Raw genomic sequence first — 27,602 nt, forward strand, 5'->3', positions numbered from 1 at the left:
AGAATCTATAGGTGTAGGAGATCATTATCTTAATGACTTTAATTTTAATTTTTCAATTCAAGTCTATTAACATGCAATAAACTGCACCTATTTAAAGCAAACAACTGATACATTTTGGCATATGTACATGCCAGTGGAACCATTATCATAATCAAGAACATGCCCGTCGAACCCAAAAGTTTCATCATGCCCCCTTTTAATCCCTCCCTCCTGCATCCTCCAACCCCCAGCACCATTGATCTGTTATGATTATATTAATTTGTGTTTTCTAGAACTGAAACTGAAATTTTATAGTATGTCTTCTTTGCGGTGAGGAGTCTGGCTTCTCCCACTCAGCATCATTAGTTTGAGATTCACTGCTGTTTTGCATATACAGAGCTCCTTCTCCCTTGTTACTAAGTATTATTTTATTGCACGGTAGCAACTCCAGCTTTGTTTCGAGTAGTGTTAGCATGGCATATCTTCTTCTGTCCTTTAACTTTACACCTGTCTGCATCTTTTTATTTAAAATGGGTCTCTTGAAAGCAATATGGTCTTAAATCTTGTTTTTTAATCCAACCTGATCATCTCTGCCTTCTAATTTGGCTGTTTAGGACATTTACTTTTAATGTGATCATTGAATGTTTAGGTTTGAGTCCACGACCTTACTATTTGTTTTTCATTTGTGTGATTATTTTGTCTCCTTCCTCTCTTTCTGCCTTATTTTGGATTTCTGTTTCATCCCCTTTGTTGGCTTACTAACTACACCTCTTTATATTTTAGATTATACTATACATCTTTAACTTATGACAGTGTATCTTCAAATGCTAGTATACCACTTCATCTATTAGCCTGGCCTTTATGCTACTACCACTTTGCATTTTACTCTATATATGTTCTGAAACCCAAAATGTATTGTTACTTTTTTTTACAACTTTCCTTTAAAGAGATTTAAATAGTAAAAGAGAAGTATATATTTATTCAGGTAGCCACCACTTCTGGCGCTCTTCATTCTTTATGTAGATCTACATTTCCATCTGGGTATCAGTTTCCTTCTGCCCTAAGGGACTTTCATTTACATTTCTTTTAGTGTGGATCTGCTGTTGATGGATTCTTTCGGTAATGTCTGTCTAGACAACTCTTTATTTTACCTTCATTTTGTACATATACCTTCCCTGGGTATATAATTCTACGTTGACAATATTTTTTCTTTAGTGCTTCAAAGATGTTGCTCCACTGTCTTTGCGCTTGCATTTTATTTGACAAGAAATCTGCTGTCCTATTTATCATCTTTGTTCCCTCTGACTTGCTTTTAAGAATTTTCTCTTCCTCTCTGATTCTGAAGAACTTGATTCTGATATGCCTTAATTTAATTTCTTTAGTTAACACATTTCTTGTGTTTCACATTTCTGAATTTGTTGGGCTTTTTGGATTTTTGTGTTTAGACTTTTCATCAGATTTGGAAAACTTTGGGTTACTATTTCTTCAAATAGTTGTTCCTACCCCTCCTTTCTTCTTCACTTCAGAGACTTCAGTTATATATATAATTAGACCGTTTAAGGTCGTTCTACATGTAACCGATGCTCCTTCCTTAATTTTTTTTCTGTGTGGTTCATTTTAAATAGTTTCTATAACTATCTTCACATTCACTATATTTTCCTTCATCAATGGCTAATTGGCTATTTATCCCACCCGTTACATTTTTCATCTCAGTCATTGTAGTTTTCATCTCTAAAATGTTAGAGTTTTGTTTATGTCTTCTAAGTCTTTACTAATTGTTTGAAAATGGAATGGATTTCTAATAACTGTCTTAATTTTTTTGTCTGTGAATTCTATCATCTGTATCAGTTCCAGCTCAATTTCAACTGATATTTTTTTCTTCATCATGTGTCATATTTTCTGCTTTTTGCAAGCCTGGAAAATTATGGTTGGATTTTAGACATTGTAAACTTTACCCTTTGGGTGATGGATATTTACTCAGAAACGGTTCACTCCTTTATAGTTTTGCTTGTAAGATTTGTTAGGTATGAGCAAAGCAGCATTTAGTCTTGGGCTAATTATTGCCCATTACCTTTGAAGGATGCTTGTGAGTGATTTACCGATTGCTGTTTGAATAATGAGGTTTTCTAGCCTGTCCCATGGTAGAGGCACTAATGTCAGGTATTCCTGTCATTCTTTAAAAATTCCCAAAGTGTTTCTCAAGCACAACCAGAGGGGCCTAGTTGCGGGCAAGTGAGATTTTCCACTGGGTGTCCATTTCCAATGAGGAGGGAGGCCACCTTTTCTGGAAGTTCTCAGCCTCTACACCGTGAGCTACATTCTCTTTGGTTCCCATGAAGCTTGACTGGACTCTGTTATATCTTGGATTCTAAAACTTGAGTCAGATGAAAGCAAAGAGGTTAGACTACCCATTATGTAGGATGAGTGTTTTTCCATTTGTCTCAATTACATGTTACAGAAAACAAGCTCTCTGAATAAAAGTAAGATTCTTAGGGAAAAACGCACAACTGTTATCTGCCCTGAAGAAGACCGGAGTTTATCTTGTGCCCTTCATGGACCCTAGTGGGCAGTAACTTGAGAGTTCCACAGATACATCAGTCCCCAGCATCCAAAACAGAGTGAGACCTAACTGAGAGGACATGAAATGTAATAGTCAGTTACACGGTGTCTGAGGAATACTCCAGGGTACCCGATACATCTAAAACCCCCCTGGATCCCTTATGTAGTCAGAAGCACCTTTATATGAAAATAACCTTTAGCTGTATACTAGTATGTTCTCTCAAGATGCTTGAGACAATTTCATTGGTTAATGGAAATGAAGAGGTCCTTGTCATTTTAACAACAGAACATTCACTTCCTTGAGCTTTATACGGGGACATTTGGCTTGGTGTCTTTATTCAACAAAAGTGATAAAGCACCTTTAGTGTTGTAGGTACTTTACTGGACTAGGGCTAAAATAAAAGGAAAGTCTTTGCTTTCCAAATAACCCCTTCTTCCTCAGAAGGATACTAAGAATTCCTCATGTTAGGAAGGACTTAAGGGAAACTTTGGGTGCAGGCTAAAGGAATAGGTCGGGTCACTTATTAATCCAACAAATACCTACTGAACATGAGTTTTACGCAGGCACTGGTATCTGCTCCAAGTGGACAGCTTGCAGTCATTCCTTGACCTTCATTTCCATGACTCTAGGGTATCATGTCCTCCCAAGAGTGGGAGTCTTTGCAGTGCTTGGGTTTGCCATTCTAACAACGCATTCTGGAACGAATATGATAGGATTTTCTCACTGACATGGGTGCCCAGACACAGCACTGACAGCTAGCACCCCATGAAGACTGCAGCTACAAAGTGAAAATGGCAGAACCGAAGTCCTATTCAGCTTTGTATGAAATATTCCAGTTTACCCCATTTACAGTCTCTCACAGAAGAGGCCGGACCAGAATATTAAATGCTTATCAATACTGGAGTGGTTGCTCCTAATCAAGTCAGGTAATGAATAAAGAGAATTGAAAATATTAGAAGAGTTGCCTGTTTGCCACAGGAAGTGAATTACCAAGCAAGAATGAACCATCTACCAACAGCCAACTGGGAATGTGGCCTCTCTGATTGCTTTCACGTTAGGAAATGATGATGGCTAATTCAACTGATGGATTTTTACTGACTTAATTGACTTCAGGGTTCTCTCTGCCCAGTGTTTAAGAACAAATCAATTGCTTACTATGTTCACAGGGGAGTAGAAGCGACATGTGTGCCCTGAGCCAGTAAGGAGCTTATAACCAAGTGGAAGGATTAACAAACTAAAACCAAAGCACACATTCATTCATAAAATATTTACTAAATATTTTAAGCATTCTGAAAAGTGATGTGGGAATTGTTCATTCCCTTGGATGAAGAGTCCATCCAAGCAAACATGGAAGGTATGCAGGAAATATCTGTTATATGAATTAATTAGAAAAAAGAATATATTTGGGATCAGAAGAGACTTTATTCAAAGAGGATATTTCCTGTGAGGACAGGTATTTTCAAGAGAAAAATGCATGGTGTTGGAAAAGCAAAGATTGGATTTGAAGGAAAGGAAAACATGTGGATCACCTAGATCCTGGGTGTGTGCAGGAAGATGTGGAGTAAGTCTGGCTTAAGAGGCAGGGACGTCTCGCATTAGGCTGTGTTCCCTGGCTAAGGAACGTAGGGTCTCTTTCTAAGCAAAGAGAAGCCATTATACCTTGAAAAATGTGACCTAGCCAGAGTGGCAGCGTGAGAGTGTTTGCTCGTCCTGGACGTGCTGTTGGCACCAGAGCAATTAGTCCTTGTATTAGTCAGGGTTCTCCAGAGAAACAGTGCCATTAGGATGCATCTACAGAAAGAGATGTGTCACAAGGAATCGGCTCATGCAATCAGGCAGGCTGAGAAGTCTCACAATTTGCCATCTGCAAGCTGGAGACCCAGGAGAGCCGGTGGTGGTACAGCTCCAGTCCAAACCTAAAGGCCTGGGGACCAGGAGCGTCAGGGGCAGGAGACCAATGCTCCAGCTCAAGCAACCAGGCGAGAAGAGAGAGACGGCGTCTGCCTCCACCCTTCCGTTCTAGCCATGTCCTCAATAGGTCTGATGATGCCCACGCCCATGAGGGAAGAGGGGGTGCAAACTGCTCCACTGAGTCCCCTGATTCAACGCTTATTTCATCTGGAAACACCCCCACAGGCACACCTAGAAGCGATATTAAGCCTCATATCTGGACACTCCGTGATCCAGCCAAGTTGGCACATAAAAGCCATCACAGTCCATTTAGAGAAAATCAACTAATTTCACAAAGATTTCCTCTCTGGAATTGAAGACTTTACCTCAGAACAGAACCATATGTCCCCAAACATGGAGCCAACACACCGCAGCCTTGATCCCACCTAATGCATCCTAGACAGAGACCACTGTTCATTGCATGGAGCTGTAGACTAAAGAACTATAAATGGTTGTGAGATCCTATAGGAGAAGACGTGTCCTAATAGATTCCCTTTCTTTTTAATTCAGAAGGAAACTGTTGACCTTTAGTCATCCAAAACCCAGTTCTGCAAATAGAACATTCTTCTTTAGCTAGACACTATGGCTACAGTGCCAACTGACCTTCACTGGCAAGGAAAAGCACTTTAACCAAAATAACCTGGTCCTGACCATTCTGATACGGGATAAAGACAAACGGCCAACATGCTGGCTTAGTGATGAAGCGGCCGGCAACACTCAGGATTCTAGACACTCAGGAAAGCATTTATGGTGCCTCCTGTTTCCAACATGAAGTCAATTTTATTTCTCTCCAGTAACTTTTACCATTCTCTCTCCTCTGCCTATTGCCTGTATAGATCATGTTTTTACTATCATAGATTGGTCTTTACAAGGCCACTCCAGGATGGCTGAGGATACCATATTTTCTGGGATTTTTTCCTCTCTGAGGCATCAATAACCCTCTAGGGGAAAATGTTGGAAAAGGAGAGAACCATTCATCACTTACTAATCATGTGGAGGTAAGACCATTCTCAGGCAGATGGTAAAATCTGCAGCAGCAATAAAGATGATTTGAGATTTTAACTGCTGTGCTGGTTAAATAACACTGGATGGAGACCACAGGAGGTGGCTGTCAGAGCCAGGAGACAGAATTCATCCCAAGTGCTGTTGAGTTCCCAGGTGTTGGGAGGAACAGTATAATGTTGGAACCTAAAGACTCATCCAACTAGAAAGCCGGTTATGGTTGCTGCTGAAGGTCCGTGATGAAAGTTTTATATGGTTCTGGGTCCCTCGGTCAGTGGAAGTACAGAGGGGCTTAGAAGTAGCAATTTCCTTAGAAATGGGATAAAACTAGGGACTTATCCTACAGCGGCATTTGCATAGCAAGCACACTTTTTTACTTAGAGTGTATGTTTATTTGGGGTGTCACTGAGGAGTTGATGAGGATTACAGAGGGGCTGGTCAAACTTTGACCCCATGAAAGACACTCGACAACCTTAATCTTTGACTCCCTTGTTCAAGGGCTCCCACTGAGGTAGCCCTTTAACCCTGAGAGGTCTGCAGTGAATTGGTCCCGTCCGTCTTTCTCTATTGCAGCTCGGATTTCATGGTCTGTCATTCGAAGCCCTCCCTTGCAAACAAATTCAACTTTCCGCACCTTCTTTCCTTGATATTTGGAACAAAATCCTACTCTGGGTGATGAACTCAACCATCAGTCCTCTTCCGGACTGTGCTTACGAGACAGACATTTGCTGGGGGTAAACAAACAAACAAGCAAATAAATAAAAAGCCTAGTTGATTGGTTCTCTTTGCATGCATGATAGGAAACTGCACCTAGTCTTGGGCTGGTTCTCAGGCTGGTTCCCTTGCTCACCCAGCCTCTGACATAACCATCTCCTCTCCTCGCTTCTCTTTTTCAACCACGCACGATCACGGCGCTGAGGACCGGTCTCACCGGAGCCTCCGGACAGCAACTCCTACATCCTTCCCGGCTGAACCGAGATTTCTCCCACCTACATTCTTTCATTTGCTTACAAAGTAAGATGCATCCTTGTACCTTTTAAAGACTTCACTCCTTAAGGTATCCCCTCTGCCTGCACCTATAATCTGTCTATTCAACCATTCACCCATTAACATAAAACATGCTCTGGCCGGCTGCTTTGTATTTATATAATACACATACACACATGTGTATATGTAGTGATAGAGAACAATTGTCCCCTAACCCCTCTTGGCACTATGGAATGCTCAATTCCTGACTTCATGGACCTCAGAGTTCCACTGACCTGAAGGGTCAACTCCAATCCAAACTGTTCAGAGTTGTATCTGTGTGTTCTCTTCATACCCCCCACCATGCAGCCCCCTCCCAAGACCTCATCTGGTCTCTGCCCCAGGATCTCTCCCGAAAGACTCACATCAAAGGTTCCCAAAGGCAAAAGAAAGCGTTCCTTCCCTTCCACGTCCTACCAACAGAATGCATTCCAAGGGCCCTCCCTCCTACATGCGCTGTCTCGGGGCACAAACACCATGTGCTCGATTTTCTTTTCACAGTTCTGGTTTTCCTCTCTCTGTCATCGTCATGGGCTCCCCCTGCTCTGATTTCTAAGTATCAGCCTTTCTTGAAAGCTACTCTTTTCTTCTTTATCTATACACTCCCCCTCAACGATCTCTTCCCGTGGCCTTAAATAGCATCCCCACAATAAAACTCCTATTTTAACCCTCTCCCCCCAATAGCCCAGATGCGTACATTGGCCTCACTGTCTTGTGGGCCTTTGCTCACTTAACTGTGACCCTGATGCTCTCTCGACCCTTCACCTGCTCACTCACACCCCACCTTCCTATGTTAGTGAGAGGCACAATCATAAGCCAAGTCCCAGAGTCAGACCCCGTGCCATTCCGAACTCGTTCCCCAGCCCCCAGCGCCCCCCAGCCCTCCAGCAAGTCCCTTCAGTTCCGCCTCCTGACACGACTCTGACGTGCACGGCCCTCCCCACAACCCACACCTCGTCCACCCATCCACCCACCGCTCCTGCTGCATCGTCCATCGCTCACCCACTCCTGGAAAAACTTCCTCACAGTTCTGTCTGCTTCCCCTGCTCCCATATTTGCTCTTCTAACTACATTCTGCCTAAAAGCCCAAGAGAACGTTTTAACAAAAGTTCATCTTTATTCCTTTGCTTAAATCCTGCAGTAACACTCCCACTGAGCCTCAAACAAAATCCAGACTTCTCCCCATGACCTACCTACAAGGTCAAGGCTGGCTCGTGTCCCCTGTCCAGCTTCATCTTGGGCCTCTTGCCCGCCATCACTCTGTGGCCCTGGACACATCAGTGCCATGACTGTCCACCTCATTCCTGCAGCACGGGTGCCCCCCACCTGGGGCCCTTCCTCCTCGGCTCTGCAGGTGGCCGGCTTCCTGCACCACCTCCCTGCCCGCCCCTCCCCTCTCACCCACCTTCCTGGGGCCACCCTGAGTGTCCGCCCTGCTGCTCTGTTTGTGATCACCACACCCTGTTTTCATTTTCCTTCAGAGTCCTACACAATTTGTGGTTGTACCTTCAATTATGTGTTTCTTGTTTTTATTGTCTGAGCCTCCAACTTAACAGAAAACATCCTAAGAGGAGAGACCGTATCTGCTTATTGGCCTCTGTGTCCCAGCCCCCAGCCAGGGCAGCACCGGGTGCACGACTGGGCATGTCGGGTGAATGGATCCAGCTTCTCCGTCCATCCATCCGGCTATGCTCTCACCTAACTGCCTATACGTTTTGTTTGGTGATTCCCTGACTCCGTGCCTAGGATCCCACAGCTCCCCCCCCTGCAGAATGTCCTTCCTGAATGCCCCCAAGTACCCAAACAGCACCCCACATAAGGCTCAGCCACAAAGCCATCTCCTCCAAGTGGGGACCCTGATCACCCCAGCCACATCACCTGATCCCCCTGTGGGCCCCCTACAGAACATGGTGAACGGAAATGCGTGGGTGGCCGCCTCCCTGACGGACCAAGTCTCCTGCAGACAGGGACCAGGACATGCTTTCTTCTGCACCCCAGAGTTCCTTGGCTTTATTAATCACTCAAAGGTCTGTTGAGAGAAACTCTTCCTCCCTGTTTCTCTCTCTTTTTAATAGAATAGGACAGAACAGAGAATATTTCAAATAAGATAACCTCCATGTTCTCCCAGATAAATACTCCATCTTATCTATGTCAACTTAAATTAATATTGGGTTTTGGTGGGTCAGAAACCTGGGCTGTATCTTATCTTGCATCGTTCATGTTATCAAACATTTACAAAGGTCCCAAGGGCAGAAAATGTGGGCAAGAGAGTTGCCCCCTCAGAAGTCACTTACTGAATGTTAGCCCAAAACCTTCCCTTGGCTTATTTATTCTATCAATAAACCAGACAGTGGGCCGGACAAAGATAAGCAAGACATGGTCCTCAATCCTGAAGGGCTTCGTCTGGCAAAGTGCCCAAGTAAGAAGCCAGAGCTTGCAGGCAGGCATCCTCTCATTTGGGAAGGACCCACCTACTCCCAAGGCATCGGTCTCTGCCCCCTCGGAGATGTTGTGGGCCAGTACCAACAGTAGTGCCAGGGGCACGTCTCCTCCTGCCCTCTGATGGTGGTGTTAGATTAAAGGTTAGGAACGTGTACCTTTTTAATTGACTGATCAAGCTGTTCCTGTCCAAAGGTTAATCTCTGGGCAGTGATGTGGCCATGGGGACTGAATCAAAGACTAACCGACTAACACTAGGGCATTCTGGGTTCAAATCTCAACTCCCCTAGGGTGGCTTTGAAGGAAATATTTTATCAGTGTGGTGACCCAGTCCTGACATTCCCAAAGTAAGACAGAAATGATGTCCTTTCAGGACAGTTCAAGATGAGCAGGGCTGAGCCTTCATACACCAGAATGATTAAAAATTTCCACTTGGGAACATTTGAACATTATTTGTTCAAATAATGTGTTGGCCCATTTCCTGTTCTTCGCAACACTCTGCAATGTCATACTCAGATGACTGAAGAAAATAACTCTATTTTGGAAAAGATGATTTATGTACATGTAACATGTATGTAGACATATGTATCTGTATCTATATACTTTATTCTGGGATATACCCCCAGGCTCCTACAGACACTTATTCTCAACAGAAGTGAAGTCCAGGACTGAAAAAACCCATTAGCGGGTGTTGGTGGGTCGGAGGACCCAGGCCTCCGACTGCCCCGCTAGCCCGTGGCTCACTGTCACTCACTGTCGATGTGCAGGATGCCAGGTGTCGGGCACTGCTAACTTGACCTTGAATGTAGCCTCGCCAGGGCACAGACAATGGATTGCAGCTATTTGTGACACTCTCATGTCGCCACCGTGTCAGTGAGCACGTGTTTCCAGCTGAGCTGCTTTTGTTTAAGCTTCACGCGTTTCCTCTCTCCTATTTGAAAAGAGTTACCAGGAGGCAAAATTATCTAAAGTGACATCTGGGTCCCTCTTGACACGTGCATGGTAATTCCCTTCCTTCCGTCCTGTAATTAAGTCAGATGCCTACATCTTCTATGAGGGGATTTCCAGGAGTCCTTCCTCCACGGCACACAGACCACTCACCAATATCACCAGCACCCTCACAGCACCACCTCCTACCGGCCGCCTTTCCTCCATGTTCTTCAGGAAACCCTGGCAATTGACATTCCCTCCAAAGATTGCCCAGCCAGGTCGGAAGGAGCAGCAAACGCACTTGCTCATCTCAGGCCCCAGCCCTGGACAGACCCTCTGTCCACGCTGATGGCTCCTCCAGGTCTGGTCAGCCTAGGAAAGCTGTTTGTTCACTGAAATATCAGCAGATTCAACATAATGCTTTAGACCAGTGGCTGAGTTTTGGGTTCTATATCCCCCAAATATCAAGGACGTAGAGGTTTAGGCATGTTCCTCCTTGGCACATACACACAGTCTTATTCAGTTGAAGCTGCAGTAACAAAAATGTCATAAACTGGGTACTGAGTGGCTTCAACAAGGACCAGTCATCTCAAAGTCCTGGAGGCTGGGAGTCCAAGGTCAAGGCTCTGTAGATCCAGTCTGGTCAGGGCCTGCTTCCTGGTACATAGATGGGCCTCTTCTCACTGTGTCTTCTCATGGGAAAAGGGGTGAGGGAGCAGCTGGGGTCTCTTTGTAAGGGGACCAACCCCATGCATGAGGGCCCCACCTCCATGACCCAATCACCTCCCAACGGCTCCCCTCCCAACACCATTGAGCTGGGGATTCAGGTCTCACCAAACGGAAGTGTGGGGGACGCAAACATTCAGCCCCTAATACACTCTAACAAGCAAAGAGACAAGTAAAATTTGTCTTGCTTATATTTTCTTGATAAAAACAGAAATTGCGCCTATGTTTTATCCAAAAGGCTCAGACGTGTTTGAAAAGCTTCAGACCTGGTTTGGGAAGTTTCCAATTACATAGAAAACCTGCTTTAACATCTTAAATTCCATTTCCCCAGACACCCATTTCCTGAAATTCTAAAGAGAGTTTTTCAAGGAAATGATCCATAACTTCAGATTAGTGCACATCTGTATCCTTTCCAATAAAAGAGCCTGTCCTTGCAAATAGCACCACCAAGACCCATCCATCAATTAAAAAATGCACTTACTGGAGACAGGGGTCATGTAGAAGGAGGCGCCTTGAATGGTGTTCTGCCATGGGCACCTGGAAATCCCAATCCTTAAATCAAGAGAACAAACTTGGGTCATCAAGACAATTAAAGTCAAGCATGGGGATGTCATTCAAAATTAGTATAGAAAATCCTTATTTTTAAGAGTCAAACCTCTGTTTTTGGCAATGGCAAACCTGGATGGGGGAAGAAAAAAGAATGGTAGAGAGAACACCAAAATTGATTCCCTTCTTTCATCTGGTAACTTCAGCTGAGGATTTGGATTAACCTGCATCCTGAGAAGGTTTAAGTACCTAGCTGGCTTGTTGGCTAGGAGGACTGAAATTTCAGTTGGTAATGGTATTTGCTGGAATAACAAACCCTAATACCACCAAACCTAACTCAGTCCCTGCAGACTTGGTAATCCATGCTGAGGTCTGTGTTAACTACCTGGACTCGTCCAGAGAACCCAGGACCTGGGAAAGTGCTGTACACTTAGCAGGGATCCCATAGATCTCCAGTCAACACAATGAGCTATTTCAACAAATATCTATGAGACCTGCTATTTGCAAATTATTATAATAAACATTGAATGCATTCATCTATGCATCCCTTCACTTAAAAAGTGAAAATAACTTGAGTATCTACATGCACAGTTATTGTTCTAGACCCTGGGAATGGAGCTGTATATAGGGGATTAAAGGGGCTGAACAAATGACCCCTTTGTCTGCTGGCCGAGTTTAGAACTACAGAGATACAGAAGCACGATTAGGCAGATGAAGATCACACTGTCAGCGTCAGCACTGATACAGGCTGTCACGGAGCAGCTGTGACCACGGGCTTTATGCTCCTAAATCCAGACCCAGGCAGAATCCAGCATCTGGCTTCAGGCTGGATGGGACACAAGCACCACAGGTTCCTGGAGGAAGAGACCCTGCAGCTGAGCCTGGATAGGCGAGCAGAACTCAGAGGCAGCTTGGCAGGGCCAGTTCCCTCCCCGAGCTCATCACCCAGAGACGCTACCCCATGAGTGAGCGCAGACAGAGGCTGGGGTGTCACCTACTGGATTTCTCTTCACGCGGAAATAGAAAGACAGAGAAAGCAGATTTCCTCACACTCTATCTGTACAATGAACAAAACAACCCACAGACATGGCCTAAGTTCGCAGGCAATTTGGATCCTAACCCATTGTCCAAGGGGTGCAGACAAATGAATAAGCACGTGACCAAATGAACGAGTCTATTTCAAAAAGGGGTAACTGCAGAGAAGCCCAAAGAGGGCAGTGATGTACTAGGAGTGGGGTGGGCCTGGGGCGGCCCACGGATGTGGACAGGGCTGCTGGGGGCCTGCCCCTGGGACCTCCCTTCCAGTAGGATGGCACACTTTAAACAACCATAGTGTAGCTAACTGCCCTGTTGTAGCCAAGGTAAGTGACGCAATGTAAAATCCATGGTGTAACCGACCCTTTACCAGGATGGGGTCAGCCAGGTGACACCAGAGCCAGCGCCCAGACGTCCAGGACCTCCCAGGACCCCTCTCTTCTAGACCTAAGACTTGATCACTGCCTTCAAATGTGCAGCTCTCAAAAATGGAACCACCATTTTAAAAGATGCTTTGTCAAGAGGGATATTCTACAAGCAGTGGGAGAAAGGCGTGAATAATCTGATGGTTTTTGAAAGCAACCCAGGAGAAGCCAAATACGGAGCTGTTTCTGCTGCCTCCATTGAGACCCCCCACCACTCACACGTCCTGCATTGAGAACCATTCATCCCCCTATTCTTCCCGCGCCACCTTGAGCAGCAAGAACATTATGGGATGGAGGGAGGAGGGAGCCAATTGCTGAGCCTAAGGGTGGCTGGGGAGCCTGAGCACCTAGAAGCCCCAGGGAGAGGCCCCCCCAGCGGCTCTCCAGGGCCCTCAGGGGCACTGATCACGGCCGTTAGAACAGGAACAGAGTGGGATGAATTTCCCAGCTGATATAAGCTATTTCCCCCACAATTCCTCTCTGTGCACTAGCTTCCTCGGGGTACTTACAGCCCCTAAGCACGAGTTGTTTTCCCATCAGGGGCCTCCAAGCGGCTTCTTGCCTCCAAACACATTTTTTTCCTTTTTTTTTTTATTCCTGCTCTAAGGGAGGTTTGGAAAGATGTCTCTCCTTTACTGTTTAGACTCCAGGCCACACAGCACAAGAGACAGGTGCTTCCCAGGTGGTTCTCAGCCCACCAGGAGCAGCAGAAGCCCACAGGCCGCCCAACTCCTCCTCTCCCCAAAGCCCGCTGTTCCCAGCTCCGGCGCCCACAAATGGGCTGGGGGGCTCTCTTCCTTCCTGCCAGTCCACAAATGCTTCCTGTGTGTATTCGTTTCCCTTTGCTGCTGTAACAAGTCACCACGAATGTGGTGGCCTAAAACAACACACATTTGCTCTTACAGTTCCAGAGGGCTGAGGTCCAAGAAAACCTGAATAAAGTCCTTTCTGGAGGCTCTAGGGCAGAGTCCATGTGCCAAGTCTCTTTTGCCCCCTCAGGTAACATTCACAGGTTACAGGGACGAGGACTGACAGCTCTGGGGGCCATCCTTCAGCCAGCCGCCCTAGGTGGATGCACCGTGCATGCCTTTTGATCACAAAGCATCTGGCCCTTCTCTCTAGGCCTGTAGAAACACCCACCTGGGGACACAAAGCCAGCTTCCCACCGTGGAGACAAAATATTTGGGTGGCACAGCCTCACTTTACCCCCTCTTCCGGCTCTAAGGCTTTTAGCCCAGGACTCAGGCCCCAGCAGCCAGATGCACATTCCCAGGTTTTATTCAGCAGCTGATGGTGCAAAAAAGCAGAGGTGTGGGGAATCGATTCTAGCAAGGGGCAGCGGCTCTATGGCATTTTCAGTGGCCTTGGTGTTCTAACAGCAGAGCCACGGAGCAGAGCGGACATGTCGGTAGTAGAAACCAGTTCTGGGGTGTGATTTCACTGTGTAGCTCACAGACTGGTTCTCCGGCTCTCCCAGAGGCGTCAGGGTAGGCGATGTCCTTGGATAAATTCATTTTCTATCTAAATTGGCCAAAGGCTTTTTCCTGTTGTTTGCAGTTGAGAAACACGGCTGGTACGTGCCGGGTGGGACTGCTCTTATTGTCCCAGAATTGCTTCTAAAGTCTCAAAGCTGAATAAAGAGACCTGGAAGTCTGCAGGCATGTCCCTGGGCTCACTCAGGCAGCAGCCATGCTCCAACCAGCAGCCCCTCCTCCTGAGCTGGTATAAAAATTGGGGAAAGAAGGGAGTGAGTCAGGAGAAGGGTCAGACTGGGGCCGTGGAGTTGGGGCTAAGGTGAGAGGTCATTTCCTCCACTTCCAGTGAGGCATGGGGGCTTCAGCTTCTCTCCCTAAAGCCAAATAGAGTGTAGGAGCTTTAGCAGGCTCACTTACAGGTGAGAGGATGGTAGTGTGTCCTGGCTGCTTGGGGTGGATTCACCTGTGGTCCCAGACTCATTCCCAACTGCAGCCCTCTTCGAAGGGCTCAGGTTTGGACAACTGATTCTGTGGTCTGTTTGCCAAAAAACTTGCTTATTCCCTGGTTAGGTTTTGTGCAACTGCAAGACTTGCAGCCTCATCCTGGTACTGGGGGTGCCATAAAGTGGTTCCTGTGAGACATGGCGTGAGTCCCCTAAGTTTTGCAGGGGAAGCACCGGTCATACTGTCTTCCAGTAGAAGGTAGAAAGCCTGATCAAATACCAGCTCCAGCAGAGCAAGATGTTCATGACACACCACGTCTGCCAAGGTCATGGGAGCAACTTCCTGATTCTGAGTGGCCACAGACCTCGGAGTGCACAGAGAAACTTCTGGGGTTCTTGTGGCTTCGTGTGAAGGGTTACGGGGGTTTGAGGAGGGCGCAGGAGTTGTGGGGAAGCTGCAGCTGGAGAAGGGAGGGACATGGAGACCTGAGCCCCCGAGGATGTCATCCTCCGTAATGGAGGCTCTTGCAATGAGAGTGAACACTACACCCCAAGAAAACCACACTCAGCCTCTACGCAGAGGCCCTGAGCAGCAGACAGACCCCAAAAGAACCCTTTCAGGACCAGGGACAGCTCATCCATGACCAGTACCTGCTCCTTGCATTAAATGACCAGTTTTCCACATTTCCTTTCCCTCAGATCCTTGTCTCCACACATCAGAGCCCACAGAAGCACAAAGGGGCAGTTTCGGTGCCCCCTGCCTCCCTTCTGCACATGCATAGCCACCCTCCAAGTTCCCCAAGTGAGGGTCTGGCCCACATGGGGTCAGAAAGAGTTTTGAAACATTTATAGAGAGTTTTAAAGAGAACTACATTGATTTAATAACTGACAGTAGGTAAAAAGCAGTTAGATCTGTCAAGACATCATTAAGTAACAGGAAAGGACGGTCTGACGTAGCATGGTTAATGAAGGAGATTGGAAAAAATTTCCCATGGAGTTGACACAGGTCGATAAACCAGATTCAGGTTCACGGCAAACGTCTTCTGTTTCTTCCTGCCCAGGATATTCTTGCCTATGGTTTTGCACTGGGGAAATATGTTTCCCCCATTCTCAGTCTACATGGTGGGATCCACTGTGCACCTTCTACCCACCTCCACTCCTACCATCCCAACTCCAGGAGCAGACATGTGACTCAGGCCCCACCAATCAGAGTGCATATTAAAAATTCTTCTGGAACTCTGTTGGAAAGAATGGTCCTCTTTTCATTGCGGTTGCTCACTGAGTGGAGCCATCAACCCAAAACTATTGATCCCCATCTTTCCAGCACAAGAGAAGAGCTTGGCTAAGAAAAATGCCAGCACAGTGAAAAGAAGAGCCAAGAGTTGAGGGCACCTGGATCCAGCTGCACCTGAAGCTGGACACCAGGAGCTTTCCTGCTTTGTGAGCCAATAAGTTCTCTTCCCTTGTGAAGACATTCCAACGTGGGTTTCTGTTACTCTCTCACTGAAAAATCCTTGCCTGATATCGGCGTTGAAGAAGACGGTAAAGGAAAGTGTATCAGTCAGGTCCTGGCAGGAAACAGAAAACAGGGGACAGACTAAGGTAAAGAGACCAAGAAGCTGCCCACAGACTAGCAAGAGCTGAGGGCTTTACCAGCACAGGCTTGTGTTATCAGAGCCCCAAGAAAGAAGGAGTTCTGGAAAAGGGGTCACTGGCAGAAGTAACAGCCATTCCCAGAACGTGTCCAGGGACTGAGGCAGGACTGTGGCAGGTAGTAGAAAACATACCTGATCTCTCCACTCTGGCCTTTGACCTCCTGCAAGAGCTCTGACTCACCAAACCCAGAGGTAGGGGAAGCCTGGGTGACGTGCAAGGTAGGGGTCCAGAATGCTCCTAACCTCCCAGCAACACCCTCATACAGACAAAGGGCTGGTTTGTGGGGGGCCTCACTGCCCGGGGACTCTAAGCTGGGTCAAGCATCTCTCAGGAATAATACAGCTCATCCACTTCACAGAAGGTGGGGGCACCGGTACTGCTCTGGTCACTCTGCCCTGAGCTCAGGGCCGCTCGAAGCCATTGCTTTGCACACCTCAGCCCCTTGCTGCTGTCTCCTCCCTCCCCGACCCCTGTGAATTCTGCCCTTTGCTCAAGACTTGAAGCCCCCCTTGTCCATAAGTCTGGTTCTCAGCTCCCCAACCTGTGATGCCCACCCCACGTGTAGCTCCACTGACTTTAACTCCAAGCACTTGTCTGACTGATGTGATTGGTAATCAGTCACAGCATTAGCAGGTCATTCTAGTAGATTCACTCATTTGACTACTGTTTTCTAGTCTCCCCAGTGACAGCCTATACTATAACGCCCCCCAGAGGGGCTGAGTGCTTCATTCATTGTATTTAGGGGCCTCACCTCACCCTACATGGCACTCCCACTAGAGTGCAGACAGCAGGCATCTGATGGGGTTTTGGGGGGGAGGTGCTAAATAAGTCTGGAGTCCTAGAACCACAATTTCTGTAAGATATCCTTTAGAAGGGAACAGAGCAGCTTGAAAGAAGGAAAATGGACCACAGAAGACCTGTTCCAAGTTAGACCCATGGTCTACATGCTGCGCTTGTAGGGGCACCAGCAGACCTCAAAGTCTCACAAAACTCACCCACCCAATATCACACGTCTCCTTAAAATCTCACCAAAGCTACTCTATCTGTGCTTGTGCTGAGGCGAACTCTTTGAAGAGTTAGTCAACCTTGCGGCCTTTGGAATGTAAGGCTTCGTGGAGTTTCTTAGCTGCTGCGGGAAGCACAGCTTCCTTCTATTACTGATCCTGCCTGGTTCCTGTCATCATCTCCACCCCACAGCCCGTGGCAGAGCCAGGGAGCCCTTGATGGGCCAGCTGCCACCTTCCTATGCAGAGAGCTTCTATAGTGGCCCAAACAGAGCCCACACCCCCCACACACACACAAGCCACACACAGCGGTCCAGTGGCCCAGACTGGACAGGGCAAGGAAGGTCTCCAAGGCTGGCTCACCGGGAGAAAGCATCACATGACCTTCCCTCTGCAGGAAGGTGCTGACCCTCTGGACCCAGCAGCAGATGTTGCTGCTGGTCACACCGCCAAAGGTGCTGCTAAATTCTCAGAAGAGCTCTCATTTTCTACCCTGATTTCAGCATTATTGTCTCCCGGAATTGCAAGTCATGGCTCTTGGAAGCCACTGGCATGTTAATAGGCTGGTTATATGGAAATTGGGTAATATTGCTGTGTTCCTGGCTGCTACAGGCCAGTGCCTGTGGGGAGCCCTTGGTTGGGATCAAACACATCACCTTCAAATGCCATCTACTTCCTTAATGTGCGAGTCTGTTGAATGCCGTGCTCTTGTTTCCAAAAATGGCATAAATAACATTATGATTCCCAAGCAAGAATACCTCTAGCAAATTCATATTAATTCGTTTTAAATTTTTTTAAGTGTAAAGAATTAGGGAAAAAAATATTATGAAAAAAATGAGTATGAACTAAAAATACTAACAGTTGGGGAAGAATTCTGCAAAGGACTGAATATCCATTCTATTCCGGTTTAGCTGGAGAAGAAAGAATGCTGATTAATAGAAGGTGCTCCTTGTTAACAAGGGGGACGCCCAGGCAAGTATGGCACCCGAGAAAGGATTTCAATGGGGAAATTAAGAACACGTTCCAGAGGAGACCGGAGCTGTCCTGGGCACTTACAGAGTGGGCAGAACCGCAGAGGATGCCTGTGCGGAGTCGCCAGCCCCACCTACTTAGCTGAAGCCTGTGAACTGGGTTCACGGAGCTGAAAGGCAACTGAGCTGTAAGGACACAACGGAATGTGCTGATCTGATGAACATCCTTTAAATCTGCTAGTTTGGACCACAGAAGAGAAGAGGTCATGGTTTATAGTGCAAGAAAAATCCTGAGAGGAATGAATTTTCTCTATTTCTAAGTCAGCAAGAGACAGACTCCCTCTGGGCCACGCGGCTCGAAGCTTTGTGCACACACCACTTGGGAAGATATCACCTCCATGCTGGGCTCATTTCCTGAGCTCCACGGGCACAGTTCATCTGGCTCCAGCCTTCGCAGCTTGTCTTAATTTTGTTTGTTTCTCCCTTAAAAGGAGCTTTACTGTTTGCTCACTTCCAAAGCAGATATATTGTGCCTTCTGTGATAAGGTGGCTGAGCAAAATGCTTTTCTATCACAAGATGTCAGAACCAGACTCTCATGCCCTCAAGTCCACTCCGAATTGCCCCTGACCACGAATATGTAAACCAAGGAGCAACTACCCAGTGCTCCTGAACTTGCCAACCACAAGCATCTCCTCATATATGTGCTAATAATCCCGGTGACCCTGAATTGCACTGGCGTGAGATGAGATTTCACACTGTTTGGTCAATAAGAAGCTCATTGCACGTGAAAAGTCTGTCCTTGCCATCCCAGACAGGGGACTACAAATCTAAGCACTCACGCTGAGTAGGGCACCATCTCAACCCAATTACATGCTACAGCTGAAGCTCAGCAGAACACGAGCTAAGGGAAAATATCAGACAGTTTAAGTTTTATTTCAATGCAATTCAATCCATGAAGACCGAACACCTACTATGTGCCAGTATAAATCTGCAGGCTTTGTCCTGAAGGAGCTTGAAACATAGAGAGGCCAGTGCATTTGTAACCAGTCATGCTCTTTGCCAGTATAGTCAGCAAGAAATGCACTGAGCAATCTGGGGTTGTGTCTATTTTCTTCCAACAGTTTTCTCTAAATTAAAGGAGGTAGAAGCAGAGACCTACCTGAAGGTGGGTAGAAAGAGAAACAGAGAGAAAGGTGCCTGGATAATCTACACATTACATGAGTGACATCACACACCTTGAAATTTGTCCCTCAACAAATGCAAGAGATGATAATCCCAACCCACCTGGGGTGTGGTGAGCACTGGATGGATCAGATCAATTAAGGGTCTAGCACACCACCTGTATTAGCTGTGTACCGTTGGGTCACAAATTACCACAAATTTAGGAGCTTAGCCCCACACTCATTTATTATGCGTTGCTTTCTGCAGGTCAGAAATTTGGCACAATGTGGTTGGATTCTCTTCAAGACAAAACCAAGGTGTTGGGGACTGTGTTCTCATCTGGAGGCTTGACCCAACCCACCTGGGGTGTGGTGAGCACTGGATGGATCAGTCTGTACTGCATATTAGGACACTGGGCCTGGGGTAGATTAGGCAGCCTGTTCAAGATCTTATGGCTAACGGGTAGCAAAGCCAGAATCCAAACCCAAGCCTTCTCATGCCAAGGGGCGTGCGCTCTTCCCCATACCAACCTGCCATAAGGAGCCCACTGAAAACCAAGTGGGGCTTGTCATCTGTGGTAATCCTAATTTTCTGCCTTCTTTGGGGTGGGAGGGGAAGAGATACAAACCATTATGTTCTTCCACAAGTCGTTCTCCATCTATTTCTGCCATCATGACTCCAAATTTGTTCAGCTTAGGGCATAGATATGCATGTACTCATGAGAGGTGGGCCCTCTCCTGGTCTAGATCTAAGCCAATCACGGGACTCCAGCTCCTCTTCGACGGTTGTGTCCAGTGATTTAGGGAAGGTCTATTTGTGGAAATAGGAAAGGTCTTCCTGATAAAGGGGGAAAACGTAAGGTGGGGGGAAGTTCCTTTGTTCCTTGTCTTCCCACCAGCTGCCCCCAACGTGCACCATTACACGAGGCTGTGAAGCTTGGGAATGGCTGTGCTCTTGGGACCTAAGGCAAAGTCTGAAAGTGAGCAGAGCCCGTGGTCCCAGAGCCCTGACCTTGCCAAGCACCGACATGACCTTGTCACTGACCTCTGCCAGACTTATTAGCTGAGACAAGCGTGCACATGGCCTAAGCCCTTCCCAGCTGGCTTGCAGCTGCAAGCATTCTCTACTGAGAGAGAATGAGACAAAAGGGAGGAGAGAAGGAAACTGATAGAGAGACAGAGACCAAGACAGCTGTAAAGGTGCTGTGGGAAACCCCGGACCTGTCAGGATAGGAGGACACACATCCTCCTCCCTACAACAAGGAGCCCAGTACCCCTGCGGCTCAGGGCACAGGTTTCAGATCTGGAGGGAATGGGCAGGGCCACCTTAGGTCAGTTCTTATATTCTGGCACCCTCTCCCACATTTGTATTCCCTTAAAGTTCCAGAGAAAACATTTCTTGATCAGCTGAGCAAAGCCTTCACAAATGTGAAGAATTTGGGGACTTGCACATACTTACCACTAATTGTCCCAAGATGACCATGTCAGAATCAATGGCTAAAAACAAAGGAACATGATCTGAGTCCAATTTTCCCATCTGCTACTAAAAACGTTCAGCTGACTAGTACCTAATGTCTTTTTCCAGGAGAACAAACTCCCTCCTTCACCCCTTTACCCCTCCCCACATCGCCTCTTGCACCTGTGTCATCACTGGGCCTCCTTTCTAGAGCACCCGAAAAGTTGATAGACAAGAAGGAGCCAGAGAATCAGCTCTTTACAGCCTGCCTTGAACCCTAAGTGTGAGTCACAAAACTAACCATCTAAGGAAAACAGTAGAGAAGGGAACCAGCTCTGGCTCAGATAGTTTGTGGTACTCTCTACTTTCCTGTGATAAGCATCCAGAAATTATGAGAGTTCCTCCATCTGGACATAAGGCTCAAGAGGGGGGCAATAAACAAGCCTCCTTTCTTGATCTAAAAGGAAAAGTAATTTGGGACTAAATGTGGATTAGGCCTGAGAAAATTAATGCATTAGCATCTGATCTGACTCTTCGAGGTATTATTGCCTGTGTCCCAGTCAGAGCTAACATCTTATTAGCAAGCATGTGACCATGATCTTCAAGAAGCTTACATTGTAATGGGGAGTCAGATATTTCTGTGAAAAATTATATAATAAGAGATTCAAATGTCAGATCTAGACAGTGAGAGAAGAGAGAACCTGAGGCAAGACATGATTAATTGCCAAGTGAATTGTTCGGACAGTAATGATGAGAGGTCAGAGCAGAGAATGATTGCCTCAGTCTAGGGTAATCAAGGAAGGTGGTATCATCTCCTACAATTAAAAATGTTGAGACAAGACTGGGATAGTGAGTGAATGAGTTCAGGATCTGTTCTTCAAAGGGAGATATTGAAGATAGGACTGGGAGGGAGGATGGGGGGCCAGAATGTGGGGGACCTCTCAGTCAAGGGGACATTGTTCTGAGAAATTCCCCCTCAAACGGCAGATAATGTCATAGGGGAAACAGGGAAAGGAGGAGGATAGAAGTGGTTCCCATGACTACAGCCCACAATCCCGTGCAATGAGCCTCAGCTTCATGAACAAGAGCCTAGCTGCACTGCACTCAGTATTCAACCATGAAAACGAGGAGGGTCGGGCTGTGCTTGCTTTAAGGATGCTCTTCATGAGATGGAGAAGAAAGTCTAAAACTTCTGCTCCTGGAAAGAATATGTAGTGCTGAACCTCCCTCCTGCTACAAACATCAATAAACCTGGACAAAACACATCAGGCAGACATCCTCAAGCAGTGGAGAACAGAAGGGACAGAATTTCTGAGAGAGAAAACCAGGCGAGGCGGGCCTGACACCCACCCCAGCTCTCTTCCTGGGACAAGGCGAAGCACAGTGGTCCCACTGAGCTGAAGGGGTAGAAATCGGTTTGATGCTGCTAAAGCAGGAGAAATATGTAAGGCAGAATCCTTCAGAGGGAGAAGCTTCAGTGGAGGCACAGCACAGCCTCCCCAGAGGTGCTTGGACTGTAGTCACGCAGGGAGACGCTCCTCAAATCCTAGGACAGAGCGGCTTCTATGGGCTGAGAGAATGGTGATACTAGAAATCTCACCGTGCTTGGGAGAGCCCTCGTGAGCCCGCTGGACTTTCAGTCAAGACACCAGGAAAGGAATACACTAAGTGCCAGCGCTGTGACTACAGGGAGCCACCCTAGGCTTCCCTCCCCACCCCCAGAAAGACCTACAACCAAAATTAAACAGGATTAAGGACAGCAGCCTACAAATTTACCATCTCAGCAAACAAGGCGCAACACTCTTTAAAGGCAAACAACATTATGCAGGTTCCTTACAATGTATCACACACAATGGCTACATTAAAAACATTCCAAGTCATGTGTAAAACCAGGAATATATTATCCATGGCAAGAGTAAAGCATTCAATAGAACCATGCCCTGGTGACATGGATGATGGAATTAGCAAAGACACAAAGCACCATGATGCCTACGTTGACGGGCTTTTGGAAAGTCTGGTCTATTGAGTGAACAGATTTGGAATTGCATCAGAGAAAAGAAAAGAATTTTTAAAAACCAAGTGGAAATTTTGTAACTAAAGACAATGGTATCTAATATTTTGAAATAAGTACTGGATGAGCTTAAAAGGAGATTTGGGATGGAAAAGGAAAAGGCCAGAGAATTTCAAAAGAAGATAAAATGTACTCTGCTGAGAAACAAAATGATAAAAGTGAGTTCAAAATTTTCATTGACCTGTGGGCTAATTTCAAGTGATCTAGTGTATGTCCTAGAAGGAAAAGAGAGAGAATATATTTGAAAGAGAGACACAGAAAATATTTGAAAACATGATGATCAAAATGTTTCCATATGTGGTGAAAATTAACTGACAAACCCAAGGAGCACAGCAAATCCCAAATAGGATAAATAAAGAGACATCCATATCTAGGTACATCATGGTCAAATTGCTGGAAGCCAAAGCAGGTGAAAGAAAAAATTCTTAAAAGCAGCCAAATAAAAACACCATTAAATACAGGGATCAACAATACGAATGATGGTTGACTTCTCATCAGAAACAATGAGGGCCAGGAAACACTGGAATTACATTTTTAAAGCCCTGAAAGACAACAAACTTCAATGCAGAATTCTATATCCAGTGAAAGTACCTTTCAAAAATGAGAGTGAAATTTATTTAAAAAGTTAAGAGACTATTTCACCATCTGAACTTCACTGTATTAAATACCAAATAAAGTTATTGAAGCTCAAGGGGAACGGTACTATGGAAACACGTATTCACAGAAAGGAACACAGCATAGGAAATGGTAAACACATGTCTAGATATTTAAAACATACTGCTTCTCCTATTAATTTTATTAAAAGGCAAATTATTGTTTAAAGGAAAAGTAGTATTAATTATGACATAGAAGTAAAATATATTATGACAATAGCACAAAGAACAAGGTGGGCAAATAGAATTATATTGTTGCAAAGTTTGCACAGTTGTGAAAAGTGAAATGGTGCAATAACTAAGTAGACAGCAGTCAGTTAAGGATGCACATGTATTCCTAGAGCAATTTTTTAGATCAGTTCACAGTGAAACTCCAAAAGAAGTAATGAAATAGAATATAAATAAAGCCCTAGTACCTATGATACTGATTATTGATACAAGACTGAACTTGTCCCTTAATGTGTGTTCTCTGTTGCAACAGATTTTCCTACTAGTTAACTAGCAGTCCAGAGGGAAGACCATACTTCTCAAATTCCTTTGCAGCTTGATGTAACCATCGCACTAAATGATGGCCACTGGGATAGGGACAGAAGTAGTAGTGTGCAACATCAGTGTTTTTCCCTTAAAACGAAGGAAAGAGGGTTGATCTGGACAAAGCCTGAATCCTGGATGGCTTTGCAGGAGATGGCTGTTGCACTGGTTTGGAAATCTACATGAGGGAGAAATAAACTTTTATTTTGTTGAAATCACTGTTATTTTGTGTCCCTGTTATATGGTGCCAAGTTTAAATTTTAACCGAGACAGTTCCTATACATCAACTATAGGATTTGGATATGAAAAATGTACAGATCGTTCAAATTCACACAATGAATATTAATAAATAACCTAACATGGGCTAACCATGGTGCTAGGCTCGGGGATGCACTGGGAGATACACACTCTTGAAGTATCTCCTCTCTCTTCATTAGCACTTCCTTTACACTGGCATCCTCCACTTCTTCAATAAGCATGTACCTTTTAACTTCCTACAATCAGAATCCCTTCTTTTTTACTAAACTTGCTCTTTTCAAAGTCACTAAAAATAAATCCAGCAATGACAGAGCAGTTCCTATAAGACAGACCCTTCCACAGACACCAACTATAGGCTGTAAAAGCCTGGAAAGGGGCCACAAATAGGCAAAGACTGGAGGGAGTCCACGCTGGAAGGAAGGGAATGGTACTGGGCAAGTTTCCTGCTGTCTGAGGTCAGGACCTCATCAGGGACAGAAAGTGGGTAAGACTCAGAAACAAGCAACAGAGTCTTAAGGCCAGAAGAAGAATTATGTCATTCTCATCAGCTAGAGAGAGGACAGAAGGGAGACCCTATACATGGTCCCAAAATCCCTGGAAGATTCCTGAACTGCCCATGTGTGGAGCAGACTCTAAGCCACCAGCTAAGTCCAAGGGGACTGGGCAGAATTACATATGCTGCCCACCACAGGGAGAAAGGAACTGACTAACCATAAAAATATATTGTGGGAGGCTGCTAAAGCAGTAATACAAGGAAACATATAGCTTTGAATAGTTACGCTACAGAGGAAAGATATCTAAAATCGGTGGTCTAAGATTCAACCTAGAAATGCTAGGAAAAGAGTAAATATAAAGAAAGAAATAATAAATATATGAGCAGGAATCAATAAAATAGAAAACAATAAAACAGAGACAAATTAATAAAACCACCTGCTCAGATTTTGAAAAATCAAAAAAAATTATAAATCTGTAGCTAGCTAATCAATAAAAAAGAGATGAAACACAAATTAATATCAGAATCTCAAGCGGGCATATTACTACAAATCTTATAGATACTATAGGAATGGTAAGAAAATGCTAAAAATGACTTTTTGCTGATAAATTTAACAACTGAAGTGAAATAGACACATTTCTTGAAAAATACAACTTATCAAAACTGATACAAGATGAAATAGAAAACCCAGATAGCCCAGTATCTATTAAACAAATTGATTCCGCTTTCAATAATCTCTCAGGGAAAGCTTCAGGCCTAGATGGGTACTGGTGAATTCTATTAAGCATTCAAGGTAGAAATTATGCCATCCTCCATAAATTCTCTCAGAAAATAAAAGAGGAAATACATTCTCATTTGTGTCATGGGGCAACATGCAAAATACTAAAACCTGAAAACCCTATTACGAAAAAGAGAAAACACTTTAGCTCAATAACTCTCTTGAACACAGCTACAAAAATTCATAATACACGTTTAGCAAATCAAAATCAGCATATTATAAAAAGAGAAGATATCAGGTTTTAAAAAGTCAAGGTTGATATAATACTTGAAAATCAATCAACAGGATTCACCATATTAACCCAATTAAAGGTAAAATCAAACGTTCATTTAAACAAATCCCCAAAAACATTTGGCAACAATTCAACACTGATTAATGTTTACACTCACCTAAGTAAGATTTGAAGACCTCTCCATCCAAAAAGGGGCATACACAATACAAAATATTCAATAGAGCTAGTTCCATACTAGATGCCATGTGACTCATGGCCTTCCTCTCGAGACAATAACAGGCAGCGTTGTCCACGCTCATCGTTTGTATTTAACGTTGGCAGCTAGCCTGGCCAGTGTGACAGGTTGAGAGAAACAAAGGCCAAAAGACTAGAAGGAAAGAACAACTGCCTCAGCTCTGAGGTAGCACAGGTGCATTAATAGAAAATACTATTAGGTTTTTTTATATTATTTATTTTATAGTATTAAATACTATTTAGGTAATCAGAAATCTACAAGCAACTCCCATACCCATAAGCAAATATATCAACGTCATTGGAGGCAGGTCCAGCACACACAGATCGTCCGCAGCTTTGTAAACTACAAATGGACGATAGAAAATTTAATTTAAAAAATCAATTCACTATATAATAGCTTCGGAAATTATAAAATAGTTGATCATAAATTTAATAAAAGTTGTGCCAGAACTATACACTGAGAATGATTAAAACGTCATGAAGAGGAATGAAAGAAGGTCTAAGTCAATGGAAATCCCATGGGATAGAAGACTTGATGTTAAGACATTAATTCTCCCAAAACCAATTTATAGATTCAGTTTAATCACGATCTAAATTCCAACAGATATCTACATAAGATTTGTGGAGCTGAAGCTAAAATTTATATGAAAATGCAAAGGACCTAGTTTAGCCAAAGGATTTTGAAGGAAAGAATAAAGTTAGAGAACATATAACACCTGATTCCAAGTTATTGTGGTATTAGCATAAGCAGGGGCTTTTGATCAATTGAACAGAATATAATGTCTATTCATACAGGCCAACTGATATCCATCAAAGGTGTCGAGGTAATTCAATAGGGAATAATGTTCTTTTTGACCAATGGTTCTGGAACCAGAAATCCATACTGTAAAATACGAATTTTGATCTCTACCTCGTACCTTACCCAAAATTTAATCTGAGATGGATCATAGACCTAAACATATAATTTTAAACTATAAAACTTTTAGAAGAAAAAAATACAGAAGAATATTTTGTGACTTGTGGGTAAGCAACATTCTCTTAGATAAGACATAGAAAGTAGTAAGCATAAGGGAAAAATAAGACAAATAAGACAAAAAATAATACTTCATCAATATTAAAAATCCTTCCTTATAAAAAGACTCAGTAAATAAAATGAATGGGCAAGTTATTCATAATGCAGAAAATGATGCGTTATGAAATATATAAAGAACTCCCACAATTCAAAAGTATAAAGAAAAAAATAGCCCAATTAATGAGAAACAAACCTTTAAACACTTCACAAAGGAAGATACATGAATGGTCTTAAGCAATAAGAAAAAGGGCCCAACAGCATTAGTGAACTACACCAATCAATACCCTATCAAGCACATTAACATCACAATATGGTATCCAGCCAAAAAAAAGAAAATCATGACATTTGTGACAACAGGGATTGACCTAGAGGGTATTACGCGAAGTGAAATAAGCCAGGCGGAGAAAGACAAATACCATATGATTTCATTTACATGTTGAATCTAAAAACAAATCAAAATGAACAAAGAGTAATAGACTCATAGACACCAAGAAGT

General features: G+C 44.6%; 1 long non-coding RNA gene across 2 annotated transcripts in view; it reads right to left on the minus strand.

Moving 5' to 3' along the window:
• Positions 1 to 5,885: 5,885 nt before the first annotated feature.
• Positions 5,886 to 27,602, minus strand: part of LOC140848640 (uncharacterized) — a 37,464-nt gene continuing 15,747 nt past the window's right edge. Inside the window, exons 2-3 of one of the 2 annotated variants that reach the window (XR_012129728.1) lie at positions 11,094 to 11,164; positions 5,886 to 6,219 (exon numbers count right to left, since the gene is read on the minus strand). This is a non-coding gene — a long non-coding RNA (uncharacterized lncRNA). Of the gene's footprint in view, positions 6,220 to 9,694; positions 9,888 to 11,093; positions 11,165 to 27,602 lie in introns of those variants that run through there. The other variant, XR_012129729.1, reaches the window with a different exon arrangement.

This window comes from Manis javanica, chromosome 4 (assembly GCF_040802235.1).
Source record: "Manis javanica isolate MJ-LG chromosome 4, MJ_LKY, whole genome shotgun sequence".
Classification (NCBI taxonomy): Eukaryota; Metazoa; Chordata; class Mammalia; order Pholidota; family Manidae; genus Manis; species Manis javanica.